Source organism: Canis aureus, chromosome 21, assembly GCF_053574225.1.
Source record: "Canis aureus isolate CA01 chromosome 21, VMU_Caureus_v.1.0, whole genome shotgun sequence".
In the NCBI taxonomy this organism is placed as follows: Eukaryota; Metazoa; Chordata; class Mammalia; order Carnivora; family Canidae; genus Canis; species Canis aureus.
Window position 1 is genome coordinate 40757723 of NC_135631.1, and position 16949 is coordinate 40774671.

The window sequence follows — 16949 nt, forward strand, 5'->3', positions numbered from 1 at the left end:
ATCTATTTAAAAAAAGAGGGATCCCTGGGTGGCACAGCGGTTTGGCGCTTGCCTTTGGCCCAGGGCGCGATCCTGGAGATTCAGGATCGAATCCCACGTCGGGCTCCCGGTGCATGGAGCCTGCTTCTCCCTCTGCCTGTGTCTCTGCCTCTCTCTCACTGTGTGCCTATCATAAGCAAATAAAAATTAAAAAAAACAAGAAAAACAGTGGCAGATGATCCTATTAAGAAACAAAGAAAATGAAGAACACCTAAAACTAGTAAATTAATTTTTCAAATTCTGCTTTGTAACAATATATGAATGTGGAACACCTGCGTGGCTCAGTGGGCTGGGCATCGTGCTGTTATTTCGGCTCAGGTCATGATCTCAGGCCATGAGATCAAGCCCCGCACCCCACTCCACCCTCAATGGGGAGTCTGCTAGAGATTCTCTCTCTCTCTCTGCCCCTCCCCAACTGGGTTCATGCATCGGGCACACTCTCAAAAAAGCAAATAATCTTAAAACAAAAAACAAAAAAAACCCAACAATATATGAATGTGCTCATACAGTCTCCCACACACATTTTATTTCTCTTCCTGCATTTCCAAAGGGATTTCAGGTAGTAAATGCTCTCTGTCTTCACACACTGGCTTCACAGAGCAGGAGATGAGAGTGGGAGCAAGGCGTCTGCAGGCTTACAGTTGCACCCAGTTACCTAGTGGGTCTCTGCAGCCCTCAGAAGGTTGCGGGAAGGGCATGACAGTGCTTCTGTGGAGAAATGGGGCAGCGGGGAGAGGAGAGTAGGTGAGCAAGCATTTGGAGATCCCTAATGAAAACTGGCCCGTGGAGCCCCCCCTCCCTGACATTAAGCATTGATGGTGTGACCACAAGGTGAGCCTGGAGATGTGATAGGACTCCCAAGAAATGTCATCTGCATATATCTGGCAGCTGCTCTAATCTGATTCCTCTAATTTTCTTTATTACTAAAATGTTCAAAATATTAACCTCATTCTGGATATTAAATTAATTTGGACAAATCACAATTGCTGCCAATTAACTGTACTGAAGAGCATTTCCTCTTCATACTACAATTCACAATTGCACATAATTGCAATCTAATTTATTTGCTTTAATTAATATTTGATTTATATATAAAGAGATGGGAGAGATTTTTCAAGAGTGTCTTTCTGCTGACAGTGTTTTGGTGCCTAAAAGGGAGCCTTTAAATGCTAAGGTCATTCCTTCTTCTGTTCCAGTGATTTGGGTTTCAGGAGGCTCTAGGCGTCACAGTATGTGCAATGTTAATTCAGAGTCATCCATTGCCCTTAATCCCATGACATTAAAACTCTGTAGTTTGGGGCACCCGGGTGGCTCAGTGGTTGAGCGTCTACCTTTGGCTCAAGTCGTGATCCTGGGGTCCTGGGATCGAGTTCCGCATCGGACTCCCCACAGGGAACCTGCTTCTCCCTCTGCCTCTCTCTCTCTCTGTCTCTCACGAATAAATAAATAAAATCTTAATAAATATATAAAACTCCGTAGTTTGATGGTTCTTGCAGAGAGCAATTTTACATGAATTTGTCCTCTCTGTTCATAGGTGGAATACTCATTCCCCATAAACAAGGCAGGTCCTGGCACAATTATGCAAACAGAATTTAGTGTTCTCTTTATGTTCCTTTCTTTGACCCCCTTATCTGTACCTCCCTGCACCCGCCCCCAAGTCCTCACCCCTCCTGCCACCCTCCCTCCAGCCTACAAGATGTAAGCCTGCTTCACACTCTGGGGAACATTTACTGGTCCTGAGTTCTGACAGGTCATTAGAGCCCATATGGGTGAATTAATTCAAAGGAAAATGTTACCTGATAATAGCTCCCAGATAATATAGCTCTATTTTAACCAAGATCTTCAAAGCTTTAGGCATGTTTAAAGGTGATGGAAATGTTACTTGCTAGTAGCAGAGAGAGGAGATTTTTCAGACCTTAACAAGCCTTTTAAAATGCTTTAAATTACATGACAAACAAAAATATTGCAACTTCACACACACAATAAAGAGAGGCGGGAAGATTTCCAATTTAGAAAGCTACTGATTCAATTCTTATTTCAAATATTTATTGATCACCACTGTGTGTCCCACATTGCACCAAAGGCTAGAGATAAATGAAGATGCACCCTATATTAATGAAACTTTTGCCTCCCTAGTCTCCCTAAAATCATTTGTTTGCCTGCTTCTCTCTTCTGCACCAGACTGTGAGCTCCTCCCTGGCAGCTCCTCTTCATCCTGGGAGCCCCATGCCTGGCAAACAGTTTAAAACTTAACACTGAAAAAAAAAGAAAAAAAAAAAATAAAAAAATAAAAAAAAATAAAACTTAACACTGGGGGATCCCTGGGTGGCGCAGCGGTTTGGCGCCTGCCTTTGGCCCAGGGAGCGATCCTGGAGACCCGGGATCGAATCCCACGTTGGACTCCCGGTGCATGGAGCCTGCTTCTCCCTCTGCCTATGTCTCTGCCTCTCTCTCTCTCTCTCTGTGACTATCATAAATAAATACAAAAATTTAAAAAATTTATAAAACTCAACACTGTATGGGTGTTCAAAATGAAGAACATCACAATCTAATAACACTTGGGAAACACTAGGTTAAAAGCAGGTTTCTTAGACAACCCACAGACTGGGAAAATCATTTGCAAATTACATACCTGGTAGGGACTTTTGTCCAAAATATATAAAGAATTCTTAAAAGTCAACAACAAAAGGGCAAGTAACCCAATTAAAAACTCCAAATGATATGCACAAGATATACAAATGGCAAAGAAGGACATGAAAAGATACGCAACATCATCAGTCTTTAGAGTAATACAGATCAAAACTACAAAGAAGAACCGCTTCCCACCCACATGATGGCAAGTGGAGATAGAAGAAGATAGACAAGTGGAGAAACTGACAAGTGGAGATAACAAGTGGAGAAGTTGAAACCCTCCTATATTGTTGATGGGGATATAAAATGGTGCAAACATTTGGGAAAATAGTTTAGAAATTCCTCAAAAAGTTAAACAGTGGCAGTAAAACCCAGCTAGTTTACTCCTAGGTATATACCCAAGAGAAGTGAAAACATCCATCCACCCTCATCCTGATCCCCCTTCCTTTTGAAAGTAGAAAGTGGAGATCTTGCAATGGAATTCATAAACAGACTCTGGAGTGTCCATTTAGACTACACTAACTAGACTTCAAAAGATTTTGTGTGGTTTGGTGCAAGTCAGAATAAATTCTGACTAACTGAATCCACAAGTTCTACACAGGCTTCCCTTTTTTTTTTATTTCTAAACGATACATTTCATTTAATAAACATGTTTATGCCTGTCAAAAAAAAAAAAAAACTCCCACAATAATGTGTACAGCAGTTAGTAGAGCATTATCCATCAGAGTCAAGAGATGGAAACAACCCAAATAACTACCAGCTGAAGAATTAATAAACAACATGGGCTATATTCATACAATGGAATACTATTTGGCAATAAAGAAAAAAAGAATGAAGCACTGGTTCATGTTACAGCATAGGCAAACCTTGAAAACATCATGCTAACTAAAAAAAAAATAGTCCTAAAGGAACATCTATTGCATGACCTCATTTGTATGAAATGTCCACAATAGGCAAATCCATGGAGTCAGAAAGTAGATGGGTGTTTCTAGCACCTGGAGGGAGGGGAGATTGGGAAAGCATAGGGTGTCTGCAGTGATGAAAATATTCTACAATTAGTTGGTAGTGCTGATTACATAACTCCATGAAAATACTAAAAATCAATGAATTATATATTTGAAAACATCATTTATGGTATGTGAATTGCATCTCAGTAAAACTTAGAAAAGCTTCTCTTATATCAAAAAAACCATTCGGTGCTTATCTGAAATTTAACTACTGAATTCTGTATTTTTAGTTGCTAAATCTGGCAACTCTGGTTTTACAAGATGATCCAATTCACCTAGATCAGGTTGAAACAGAGATCAAGAATTAAAATGGATTAAAATCAAGGAGGGACCAAAGAAGTTTGAAGTCAGGGAAGAGAGGCCCCAAGGCATTGTATAACCTTGGCCAGTACGATGGCAAAATAGTTTTGTGGGAACTTCTTCAAATCTGATAGGATTTCTCTCATTTCCAAGATCTATGGCAAAGGGTTCATATCAAAGACTCCTAAAAAAACAATAAATAGTTGCATGAAATAATGTGTTTCTCAAAGGTATTTCATCTTGGATGAAGCTTAAATTAAGCTTCCTCCTGGCAGCTGAGTACATGATGAATTGTATTATAAGTAAGCCTATTTTTAGCCTACTAGGCCTTTGGCAGACTGTTAAAAATAGAAGCAGGCCTAGTAGAGTAGACAAGCTGGGGAGCTTTTCCTTACTGATTAATGAAAATGAAGCCAGTTCTCTGACTCTAATGGTTGGAGGGAAGGTGGATGCAGCTGTGATCAGGTTAAAAGGCTGTGGCTTATAATTTGGAAATTAGTGTGTCATGGGTCCCTGAGGCAGAAGATGGGAACATAGCTGTAACTCAAGCTCCCTGGAAATGCTCAGATACTGGGAGTAGAGGGTTTGCGTATTTGATCGGGTGAGAGGCCAGTATTTTAATAATCACTTATGTTAAAAAAAAAATCACTTATGCTTCTGTCCTGGAGACCTCCTGTTTCCCTCTATCATGACTTGGTTCATTGACTGTTCCGCTGCTTCATGGGTCATCGTGGAATTGCTCAGCACACTAGGTTAGTGGCCACCAGGGGGCACCGAAGCAGCCCATCCGGGGGAAAGAGTGCAAGTCCCTGGGCCTTTGCGGCTCACTTCTGAGCACCCCGTGACCCCGTGACCCGACAGCCTTCCCCTTGAGCTTCCCTGCCTACACTGTGCATTTCAAAGGTGCAGCACAGTGCAGGGATTCCAGACAGAGCTGGATCTCCCACTTAAAACCTTTATGGCTTCTTTTTTTTTTTTTTTAATTTATTTATGATAGTCACAGAGAGAGAGAGAGAGAGAGAGAGAGAGAGAGGCAGAGACACAGGCAGAGGGAGAAGCAGGCTCCATGCACCGGGAGCCCGATGTGGGATTCGATCCCGGGTCTCCAGGATAGCACCCTGGGCCAAAGGCAGGCGCCAAACCGCTGAGCCACCCAGGGATCCCCCATTATGGCTTCTTTAATCCACGCACAGGGATTATAAAGTACCTCCCTCAAAGGAAGGTGGTAAGAATTAAATGAGATCGTGCCTGGGAAGTTGGGGGGGGAGGGGGGCTTTTGTTTTATTTATTTAAGTAATATCAACACCCATTGTGGGGCTCAAACTCATGACCCCAAGATCAAGAGTCACATGCTCTCTCAACTGAGCCAGCCAGGCACCCCAGTACCTGGAAAGTTCTTAAAATCCAATCCTGAGGGCACCAGGGTGTCTAAATCGGTTAGGCATCTGCTTTGGGCTCAGGTCCTGGGATGGACACCCCCCCCCCTTCATGCACTTGCTGTCTGTCAGAAAGGAAGAAAGAAAGATCTTTATTTTTTTTAAAAGATTTTTTTAATTTATTTATGCATGAGAGGCACACACACACACAGAGACAGAGAGAGAGAGGCAGAGACACAGGCAGAGGGAGAAGCAGGCTCCCTGCAGGGAGCCCGACAAGGGACTCGATCCTGGGTCCCCAGGATCAGGCCCTGGGCTAAAGGCAGTGCTAAACCATTGAGCCACCCGGGCTGTCCCAAGAAAGATCTTTTAAAAAAAAAAATTTATTTATTTACTCATGAGATACAAAGAGAGAGAGAGAGAGAGAGAGAGAGAGCGAGGCAGAGAAAGAAGCAGGCTCCACACAAGGAGCCTGAGGTGGGACTCAATCCCGAGTCTCCAGGATCACGCCCTGGGCTGAAGGCGGCGCTAAACCGCTGAGCCACCCGGGCTGCCCAAGAAAGATCCTCACCCGGGCTGCCCAAGAAAGATCTTTAAAACAACAAACACCAATCCTATGCCGGTGTGTGATAAATATTCAGTTCCCAGGTACACCCTGCAAGTCATAGAGTGGGGTCAGGTGCTAATGACCATATCAGAGAGAAGATATTAGCTTCCTTCCATTCCCTTCTGTATTGGGATCTCTCTCTCTCTTCTCTTTTTTTTTTTTTTTTTAAGATTTTATTTATTTATTCATGAGAGATACAGAGAGAGGCAGAGACACAGGCAGAGGGAGGAACAGGCTCCATGCAGGGAGCCTGATGTGGGACTCGATCCTGGGACCCCAGGATCATGCCCTGGGCCAACGGCAGGCACTAAACCACTGAGCCACCCAGGCGTCCCTCTCTCTTCTCTTTTTTAAAGATTTTATTTATTTATTCATGAGAGACACAGAGAGAGAGGCAGAGATACTGGCAGAGGGAGAAGCATGTATTGGGATCCCTTCCCCCTTCCTCGGTCCTTCCCCAGGAACACCCTGAGATCTACTCCATACTGTCAGTTCAAAGATCTGCATTCTGTCCATTTGCTAGAAATACCCTATGCCCCTCAAAGTTTATTCACTCTTCTGTATGTACCCTTGTGTTGCCCAGTGTGGTTCACGAGCCACTGCACCAGGATCGTCTGGACCTACAAAGTTGGGAATTTCTGGGGATGGAACCTAGGATTCTGCATTTTAATGTTTCCTAACTGAATCTTATGTACCATATTCTTAGTGAGATTTTTTTTAATAGAGATATAGTGCAGATTGATCCCAACCAGCTGTTAGGAGGGAAATTAGCTGATTATCTGATTAAAGTAATTCACACTGAACTGTGAAGAACAAATAAACTCCCCTTCCAGTAGAATTTGCATTCTGACATTTCCAAACCTGAACGAATTTCTAATTAGTGAACCGCCTGGGATGGATGTTTACAGAAAAGCGACCTCACCTATGACCCACTCCCTCAGGGGAAGGCTTGATCTGCGGTGAAAGGAAGGGCATGTGATGTAGGAGCACACTCATCCCCCTTCCTCCAACCACCGGAAATTCAATGCCAGGCTTGCCGGCTGGTGGAGAGAAGGGAAAAGAGGAGGAAGAGAAATGGAAGGCAAAGGAGGAAAAATGGGAAATTGAGGAAGGTTTGAGGGAAGAGTGCGGAAGGGGAGAGACTGGAAGAATCCTCTCAAAGATCCCCATTTGCACAGCTTTGGAATGGAGTGACAGGGACAGCAGCTGGGTCCTTTCTCCATCACTCCATTCTGTCTTCAGTAGGTTCAGAAGGCCCAGAGACAATCACGACTGACACTTCTATTGTATTGGCTATTCAGTTTAATCGTTTAATACAAAGCTGCAAGGGGGCAGTCGTTCCCTTGTTCTCCTTTCCTGTTTCCAGACTACTTCTCTTCCCTCTAAAGGCAAGCCTGGCATAGACCCCAGTCCTTGACGCCACCCCACCCCCTTCCCTTTTACAGGTCTCATGACCTGTAAAGTGAATTCTGGTCTCATGGTTTTAAAGACCATCTGAACAACTGAAAACTCCCAACTATGAATCTCCAGTCCCTACCTCTGCCTTGCATTCCAGATCCTTCTAACTGTACTCATCTCTACTTAGATGTCTAATGGCAGCTCATACTTTTGACAGGTACAAAACCACACTCCTGGTTTTTCTCCCAAATAACCTATTTCTCCCCCAGTGTTCCCCAACCCAGTGAATAGCATCTCACTCATACAATGGATCAAAAACTTTGGAGTCATCCATCAACTGATCAATCTCTCTCTCTCTCTCCCTCTCCTCTCTCTCTCTCTCTCTCTCTCTCTCTCTCTCTCTCTCTCTATATATATATATATATATATATATATATATATATATATATATATATATATCTGTCTCTCTGTCTCTCTCTCTGTGTCTTGGTCTCTGTCTGTCTCTCTCTCTCTCACACACATACACACACACACACACACACACACACACACACACACACTGCATTCAACCTATCCCAAATCCTGCTGCTCTATCTTAAGAATGCATCTTGAATCTGGGCCCCTTCTCATCACCTCCACCACTACCAGCCTGTCCAAGCCAGCATCGCCTCTCACCCATAACACTTCATTGCCTCCTGTCCTCTCTAGTCTGGTTGCCACCCACAGCCACAACTGAGACTTTAAAAAAAAAAAAAAAAAAAAGATTTTATTTATTTATTCATGAGAGACAGAGAGAGAGAGAGGCAGAGACACAGGCAGAGGGAGATGCAGGCTCCACGCAGGGAGCCCGATGTGGGACTCCATCCCGGGTCTCCAGGATCAGGCCCCGGGCTGAAGGCAGCACTAAACCGCTGAGCCACCTGGGCTGCCCCCACAGTTGAACCTTATACATAATTCTCATCACCTCCTTCCCCCTTTAGTCCTCAGAATCAAAACAGCTGACTGTGGTCCTAGGCTCCTTCTGGACTTGCCCCATCCATGTTGCTGCCCCATCTCCTATCTCCAGCTACCCTGGCTACTCTACTCTTCCTCCTGCCCTTGCCTTTGCTGAGGCCTCCACCTGGAAGGTGAAGATCCCCCAAATATCTTGTTCCCTCACTTCATGCAGAGAACCCTTCCCTGATCACCTGCCCCCTAAATAGCAATTCTCTTCCTATCCCGATTTCTATTTCTTCATAGCACTCAAAACTATCTGATATATAACAGTATATATGTATTTGCTTGTTGTTTATCTCCCCATTTGAATGTAAGCTTGATGCGAATAGGACTTATGCCCTTTTTTGCCCACCACCCTAGTGCCTGGAACAGTGCCTGATATATCATATGTGCACAATTAATATTTGTTGAATGAATGAAGCAAAACTACAAACGTGAATAAAGATGGCTACTGAGAGGTGGTTTCCAGGTTACATTGAAGGTCCTATTTATTAGGAGAGTTGGAGGAAAGAATGGAATAACTCGCCCCTCTCTCCACCCTACCCACCCCTTGTGTTATTTTATGGTGGCTACGCAAAGATAAGGCATGTCCCAATTTCATTCCCTTTTTCAATAAGTGGTCATTTCTGGAGTTCTGGACCTCCTCTTCGCAAGCAAGAACATCTCTTCTTTATTCCACCAAGCACTCAAAAATTATGTATTCACAATTACCGAGTCACAAACTCAGCTTTTACCCACTTACTGTACATAAAACAGAGTTAATGAGATTAGGCAATAGGAAGCCTTTCTACTGCAAAATATATTAATGGGATTCTCCCAGGAGCTAAGCTGCTCCCTCTCTGAAAGTTAAGCACATTCCAGAAATCACATTAAAACTCTTTCAGGCCCCCCTGGGGCTCAGGGGTCAAGGGAAGGGAAGCCTGATGTAGCTTTACAAAGCAGCTTACTACACTCAACATTTAACTATGGGTGGGAGAATCTGCTTTGTGACTTTCTTTCTGTGTCTTAAAGAAATTTATAGTATTTTCTCCTTTCATGCCAAAGCTTGTTATGCTGGCAGCCATTTCCCATAAATGGTACCCACAAAGATGGTCATAACCTCCACTGGAAACAACATCAGTAGCTACTCTGTAGAGTGAAGCAAAAAGCAAAAATTATCTCTTTTGTAGGAATAGCTGGAGTGAACGAAGGTGATCATCTTACTTGGTCTATAAGAATATCATCTTAGGCATCCCTGGGTGGCTCAGCGGTTTAGCACCACCTTCCGCCCAGGGCATGATCCTGGAGTCCCGGGATCAAGTCCCACATTCAGCTCCCTGCATTGAGCCTGCTTCTCCCTCTACCTGTGTCTCTGCCTCTCTCTCTCTCTCTCTCTCTTTCTGTGTGTGTGTGTGTGTGTGTTTCTCATGAATAAATAATTTTTTTAATTAAAAAAAAGAATATCATCTTAGCTTGAGTTCCCCCATAGGCAGACCCTGAAACAAGAAATCAAGGATAAGTGGTGGTGAGAAAGAGATCCCAGAAAACACTGATAGGGGGTGAGAAAGTGAGGCAGTAAAGGGAGGGCAGCCAATGTGTTCTCAAGCAAGTCACTATTTGGGTAAGTGAAGCTCAATCTCGCCAGAGAGCTCTAGGAGTCCAGGGATAAAGAGGCGATATTTATACATCAATTCTCATCAGCCATTGACTAAGGACTGCTGGGGGTAAGAGAGAGTCTTCCCTGGCATTTCCAGTCTGCCACATGGATACACAGAGAAAGCTCTAGTATTCAGAGATATTCCTCTGGCAAAAAGAAGCCAGGGCTGGCAGTTGGACATTGGTCCAGTGGGCATTGAAGTGGTCAAGCCCAAGGGGAAAGTAGTAGAGAACGAACAGCCTCTTCCATGAGTATTGGCTTTTCCAAAAAACACTGCCTAAAAACGGGTGTTCCCCAATAAAGTCCTCTTGTGTGTTAACAAAGCTTAACAGGAATCTGTGGCAAGTTTTCAGTGAGAACTGAAATCTTGGGGAAGTGTTTGGAAAGCAGGTCACCTTGGCTCAGGGTAAGTGGACTGGATCTAGTGGTGGGGCTTTCTGAGTTGGGTTTGACTTTTGTTTGTGACAAATTTCAACAGCCTGAGAGTCAGAACAAACAAAAGTGGATCTGGTGTACACACTCAGAGAAAGCAACCCTGGCTCTCATTCTAGAAGCTATCACTTCCCCTGGGGTGGCCCTCAGAAGGGCAGCCACCTGCTATGGGTTGACCCTCCTTTTCAGAACCATTCTGACCACTTTTTCCAAGACCAAGAACCTCAGACACATGTACGCATATATTCCTGCTCACTCAGGGGACCATGAGTGTAGAAACACAACATCAATTATTTTTTTCCTATTTAGACATGTTTTTTAGGTACTTCATCCCTTTAAACAGTAAATGGTCTAATTCTATAAAAATATATAACAGAAAAGTACATATATTCCACAGCAGACAAATACTGAAGGCCTAACATGCACCAGGTATCCCACTAGGTCACGAGAATATGATGTGCCCAGTTCTTGTCATTAAGGCTCACACAGGACCAGTAAAAGGTACCCTTGTCACAGATGCACAGTACTCCAGTACTGTCATTGCTACACATGTGAACTCTGCATGAGCAATCCTCTGTAGGCATGTAGATATCAGAGGCATTAAACTACCCTTGATCATGTTTAGAAAGCATTCTCCAAAGGTATTTGCATATTTGGGATGAGACTAGGTTTTCCAGGAGAAGGAAGAGGGGAGGTTCCTCTCTAAATTGTTTTCATTGATTAATCTGCTGAAAATCCCCAAATTGACTTGTGAAAAGTCAAGTTCATGTCAGAAGGTCAAAGCTGAAAAGGTAGAAGGGAAAGGAACAGTCATAAGTGTTAAAAATGAGATTTAAATAATTAAATTTTAAAGATCTCCCTGGCTTGATTCAATGATTCATGAATCAGGCAACATCTCATCTTGCAGACAGAAAGGAGCGCTGAAGAGCTATACAATATGAAAGACTTTTATAAGGAGAATGGGGTAGATTAACGAGGTTCCTAGCAACAAGTAGATTGTGGCAAAGTCACCTTCCTTTGGGTGCCCGAAGGGGTCTGTCAGGCAGATGACCTCACCAGTACTGACCAGTTAATTCCAGACTGGCAGGTTTAAGATTCCACTCCTAGAAAAGGTTAAAACTGAAATTAAGTTAGATATTAAGTCTTTGTTTGATGACATGGGCTTAGCATAAGTGACTCAATTTTGGATCTGTCTCTTTTTTTAATATATGATAGCTTTACCTCAAATAGAAATGACTTGAATCTGACTAAAGTCAGAAAGAGAACAAGACAGGGGCACCTGGGTGGCTCAGTGGTTGAGCCTTTGGCTTAAGTCATGATCCCAGGGTCCTGGGATCGAGTTCTGCATTGGGCTCCCACAGGGAGCCTGCTTCTCCCTCTGTCTATATCTCTGCCTGTCTCTGTGTCTTTCATGAATAAAATAAAATAAAATCTTGAAAGAAAGAAAGAAAGAAAGAAAGAAAGAAAGAAAGAAAGAAAGAAAGAAAGAAAGAAAGGAAAGAAAGAAAGAGAGAAAGAAAGAAAGAAAGAACAAACGAACATGCAGGCAACCAACTAAAAATCAAGAGAGAAAGGTGAGGGGAAATGGAGGTAAATTCTCACTTTTCTAGAAGAGACTCAGCAGATATTATCTAAATATGATAAATTAATAAATAGGGAAATATTAGCATACTATTTCAACTATCAAAGGAGCTACCATAATAAAGCTGGAAGCTATGATAAGAGAACATCTCCTGGGAGTAAGAATCAGTATGAGAAGGGATGAGGTGAGGAGGCTCTTCTCATCACACGACCATCCTCATGCTTTGATTTTTTTTTTTAACAATATACACATAGTGCCTTGGAAAAATAGAAATTTGAAAATTCAAGCTGCTATACTCCACCTGGTATGTTGTGCCCATCTCAAAGCTATGTAAGTTTAATCAGTTTTCCTTATAAGGGAACAACCTTAACTCTGTTTTCTAGAGGTTGTCTTTCCTTCTCTCTTCTTTCCTCATCCAGTCCTTGGGCTCTGGAAACATCTAAAAGGAATATTTCACAGCTTAGCAGAATAGTGGGGAAGGCATCCCACTGCCCTACCCCTGCAGAGCCAAAGGGGGACCCCAAGGCAGGCTGTAAGTTGTCACAGGCCATTAGACCTACTTACCTCCTTAATCTGTGTGCCATCCCCTTCCTTCCCTGCATTACAACCCACCCTAGAGAGCTCAGGGGGAAATGTTCAATCGCTGCCTCCAGCAGGAGCCTCACCCACAGCTCTTAGCTTGATGATTGCACAAAGGGGCTGACACTATGCCCGTAAACTGGCTGTGTTGGTCCCTTTAGAAATGAGTCAGTCTTTCCCCCTCACTGGGTTCTGAACACTTGCCTGGTGAAAACTTCACTGCCCAGAGCTGAGATAAATTGGTAGCAGAAAGGAACAGATTTCAAGCCAGAGGCCACAGAGGGAGCAGCAGGGAAGCTTCCTCAGCCCAAAGCGCCTCAGCAGCCAGGCAGGCTCAGCAGGACAGGGAGGACTGCCTTTGTTTACCTGAAACGGAGATGGAATGTGGCTCCCAGGATGGCCCATGGGGGGCGCTGCATGTGCTCCCCTGCGTCTGGCTGATTAAGAACAGGATGTGGGGCCTGGAACTGACCAGCCACCCCCTGTGTGCCTTACACTCCGCCACGGGCCAGAGTTGATGGCCTTTGAATGTTCATTTAATTTTAATGCCCCATGGTAGATGATTTCTGTTTCTACCATGTTGCTGGGCAAATCTGTTGAGCCTTTCTGCTGATCTGGTGCCATGTCTGTGTGCGCCCCAACTTTCCTCTCTCATCAGAGACCTCCAATTGCCAAAGTAATAGTCTCGAGCAGGGTTTTTTTGTTTGTTTGTTTTGTTGTTTGTTTTTAAGAGTCAGTTTTGAATGATCCCCCGGATTGGCGTTCTATTGTATTGGCCAAGCACCATTCTCCTGAATCACAAATAAAATCATCAAAGTCTGGTTGGAGGTTGGGAAGCCGAAGACCAGAATTCTGTTCCCTATCTATGGAAGAATAATGTCCTATTACAGTGAACAAGCAATGGACAAAGGAGAAATGGGGTGTGCTGTGGGGAGCATTATTCAGCCCTCCTATCTGTGACAGCCACCAAAGGCAACAATAATGAAGAAGACCGATACTGTGTAGACAGGTTGATGGGAAACATGTCAGGGCCAGCTCTTGCAGTGACTTAAACAGATCCTGGCCTGCTCTGCATGGATTCTGGGACCTATCTGCTGGACTTGTTGAATCACTTTCAACACAAGCTAATCCTGTTAGCAGGAATCTTAGAAAAAGAAAGCGAGAGTGATTCTTTCTTTCCCATCATTACGACTTCTTCCAGTCCTTATAAGTGTTCTTCTTTTGCAATACTTTGCATATGGATCACAGATTTTCTTCTCAGGGCTTATTCATTCAACAAGAATGTATTGAGTGATATATTGAGTATGCATTGCGTATATGGGAGGTGCTAAAAGGGATGCTTACAAATACACGCATGGCTCTCTCCCTTTGGTGTGCTCACTTTTCAGATCATCTCCTAATCACCCTTTTAGAAAAACAAGCACAAATCCAAGAAGACATTGCAGATGGCACAATGTTTAATTTCCTTTTCTTTCCAAGACATTTAATTTTCAAAAAGATAATAGAGCATTTTTTCTAATTTTTTTTAAAGATTTTATTTATTTATTCATGAGAGACACACAGAGAGAGAGAGAGAGGCAGAGACACAGACAGAGAGAGAAGCAAGCTCCATGCAGGGAGCCTAACGTGGGACTCAATCCCAGGACTCCAGGATCCCGCCCTGGGCCAAAGCCAGGCGCTAAACCGCTGAGCCACCCAGGGATCCCCTAGAGGATTTTTTCTAATTATAAAAATAATGCATGCTCAGCTCACTATAAAAAAAAAAAAAAAAGAAAGAAAAGAAAAGAAAAAAGAAAAATCAGACAATACAGAGAGGGAAAAGCATCCTAAGTCTATTGTTCAGAACTGAATTAGTAGAGGATAGATCCTTCCATGTTTTTTTTCTATGTACATATAAACATATTTTATTTTCAAAAAAGGATCACACATTCTATTTAATAACCTGCAGTTTTCATTTAATATGTTATAGATTTCACTCACTTAATTTGGCTCTACATTCATTTTTTTTTTAAGATTTGTTTTAGAGAGAGAGAGCACATGAGCATGTACATACACGCACACACACACACACACACACGAGTGTGGGGAGGGGCAGAGGGAGAGAATCTTCAAGCAGACTCCCCACTGAGCTCATGAGCCCATGAGATCATGACCTGTGCCAAAACCAAGAGTCAGTCTCTCAAGTGACAGAGCCACCCAGGAACCCCTAGATCTACATTCCTTTTAAATGGCTATATGAAAATGCTACTATTTATTTATCCAACCTCATATTTGTGGCATTAAGGTTACTTTCAACTTTTTGTATGATACACAATCTTCTGTGTACAACTTTATTGTTATCATTGTATATTCGGAGCATTTTTTACAAATGCTCACTAAATCCCATTTATTGAACTTCAAGCTCACAACCTGATATTATTTGAAACCCTTGTCTCATCTGTATAAAGCAGAGGAAAGAAGAGAGTGACAGGCAAGGCTATCTCAAGACTCAGAATTATCTAGGCGAGCAATATCAAAGTGGAATGCTCAAGAAAACAGCAGAGCAGGATCCTGTTTGCCTTTGGTCTTTGTTATCCTTACAGTACTATTCAGGGTCATAATCACTGAATTAGTTTTCTTATTGGTAAAATGGAATTAATGATATTACCTGCCACTTTATGCACATACATTGACCATCATAATGTGCATAAAGGACTTAGCACAATGCCTGGCCTGCAGTCTGCTCTATAAAGGTAGCTGTTATCATCATAGAGAAACCTTAAAATTTCAGCCAGTAGTCTTACAGGAAACAAGGATCACAGCTGATTTCTAGGCTTTTTGGGGAGATGTCCTTACTGGGGACATGATTGACTCAGGGTATGACCACATCCATAAAACAGTGAACCATCCTCTCCTGGGGTTAAGTCTATGGCTCTTTCCTCCTTCCCTCCTCCCCCAAGCCAAAGGCTTTCCCCTAAAGGGAGTTGTATTTCCAACACTTGAATGTCATCCTTGGTGCCCATAAAATCCTCAAGAGTTATTTCTAAGTGCTTAATTCCAGAAAAGCCCTTAGAGGCTATATGGATTTGTGTGTGTGTGTGTCAAAATAGTAAAAAATTCACAGGGAGGTCTTTCTCACTTCTACTCTATTTCATCTCCTCTCAGTCTTTCCCGAGGGAGAATGAGTGTTCAACACTGACCTTGATTCCTCAAACAACCCTATAAAATAGGTATTATGTTCATTTTACAGATGAGAATGCCAAAGCTATGGCAAGTAAAATTACTCGTACACATCTAGGAGGTGGCCAATCTAAAATTCAGACTTTTCTCTGAGTCCAAAACCCAGGTGCTAACAACCTTAAACTTCAGTGCAAATGAGAATCACCTGGGGATTAAGCCAAGCCAAGATCCTGGAACCTACATATTCACAAATACCCAAGTGAGTGAGATCCAAGAAGATCCAGAGGCCACATCTGGAGAAGCAAGGCCCTTGGCCATACAGCATTTACAAAGCCCAGGTCTGAGGCAGGGCTCTCTAAGGCCATAGGATTTTTTTCTCCTGGTCATCACCAAAGCAGCTTTACTGAAACCTCAGTACACCTTGCAATGAAGGAAGCCACGAGTATATTTTATATATTTGCAGACTTAGGAAATGGATCCCAGACTGTGGTTGAGACACACCCAATTTCTGGACGATTCTATATTATCCATTGCAGTCATCTTTATCATCTCCCCAGGATAGAGTCAAATCAATTGCAGTGGCCTTTCCTTCCCTGGAATCCTATCCTCCACCTTCTGTGCCGTGGTACCTTGTCCCCTGCTGACTCAGTTGGCAGCGTGGGATATAGCAATAGTTCAAACTCAATACTATGAATCCTTAGAGAGCCGCCAAGATACAATGCAGAGAGGCAGGAAGAGGGGAGAGCCTGGGAAGGGGGGTTTCAGAACCCGAGACCAAGGCAACTGCCCTCAATTCTGTTTGATGTGTAGAACTGGAATCCCTAAGAGATTCTCTTGAAGAAAGTTTTTCTCTGGGGAAAAAAGAAAAGCTGGTGGAGAAAAAAATACTAGTCTAGCCCAGAATTCTAATCCAAGTCTTCAGCTAAGTAGCTGAATGTTTTGGGGAAATTTTATCTCCCTGAGAACTTACCTATCAACAAAGAAAAACAAAACCTTGGCTTTGTTGATACCTGCCTTTGTCTGCTCCGGCTGCAATGAGAAAGTAGCACAGACTGGGTGGCTTACACAATAGAAATAGATTTTCTCACTAGCTCTGGAGGCTGTAAGTCCAAGATCAAAGATATGGGCAGGTCTGATTTCTCCGGAAGCCTCATTCTTTGGCTCGCAGATGGCCATCTTCTTGCTGTGTCTTCACATGGCCTTTGTC

At 43.1% G+C, this 16949-nt stretch overlaps 1 protein-coding gene and 1 long non-coding RNA gene across 4 annotated transcripts in view; one reads left to right on the forward strand and one right to left on the reverse strand.

Moving 5' to 3' along the window:
- Positions 1 to 16949, forward strand: part of LHFPL3 (LHFPL tetraspan subfamily member 3) — a 560027-nt gene that overhangs the window by 525305 nt on the left and 17773 nt on the right. The window lies entirely within an intron of this gene.
- Positions 583 to 12650, reverse strand: LOC144293475 (uncharacterized). Its single transcript, XR_013360701.1, has 3 exons — positions 12569 to 12650; positions 12306 to 12443; positions 583 to 747 (listed from the first exon to the last, which is right to left on the reverse strand). It is a non-coding gene; the product is annotated as an uncharacterized LOC144293475 (long non-coding RNA).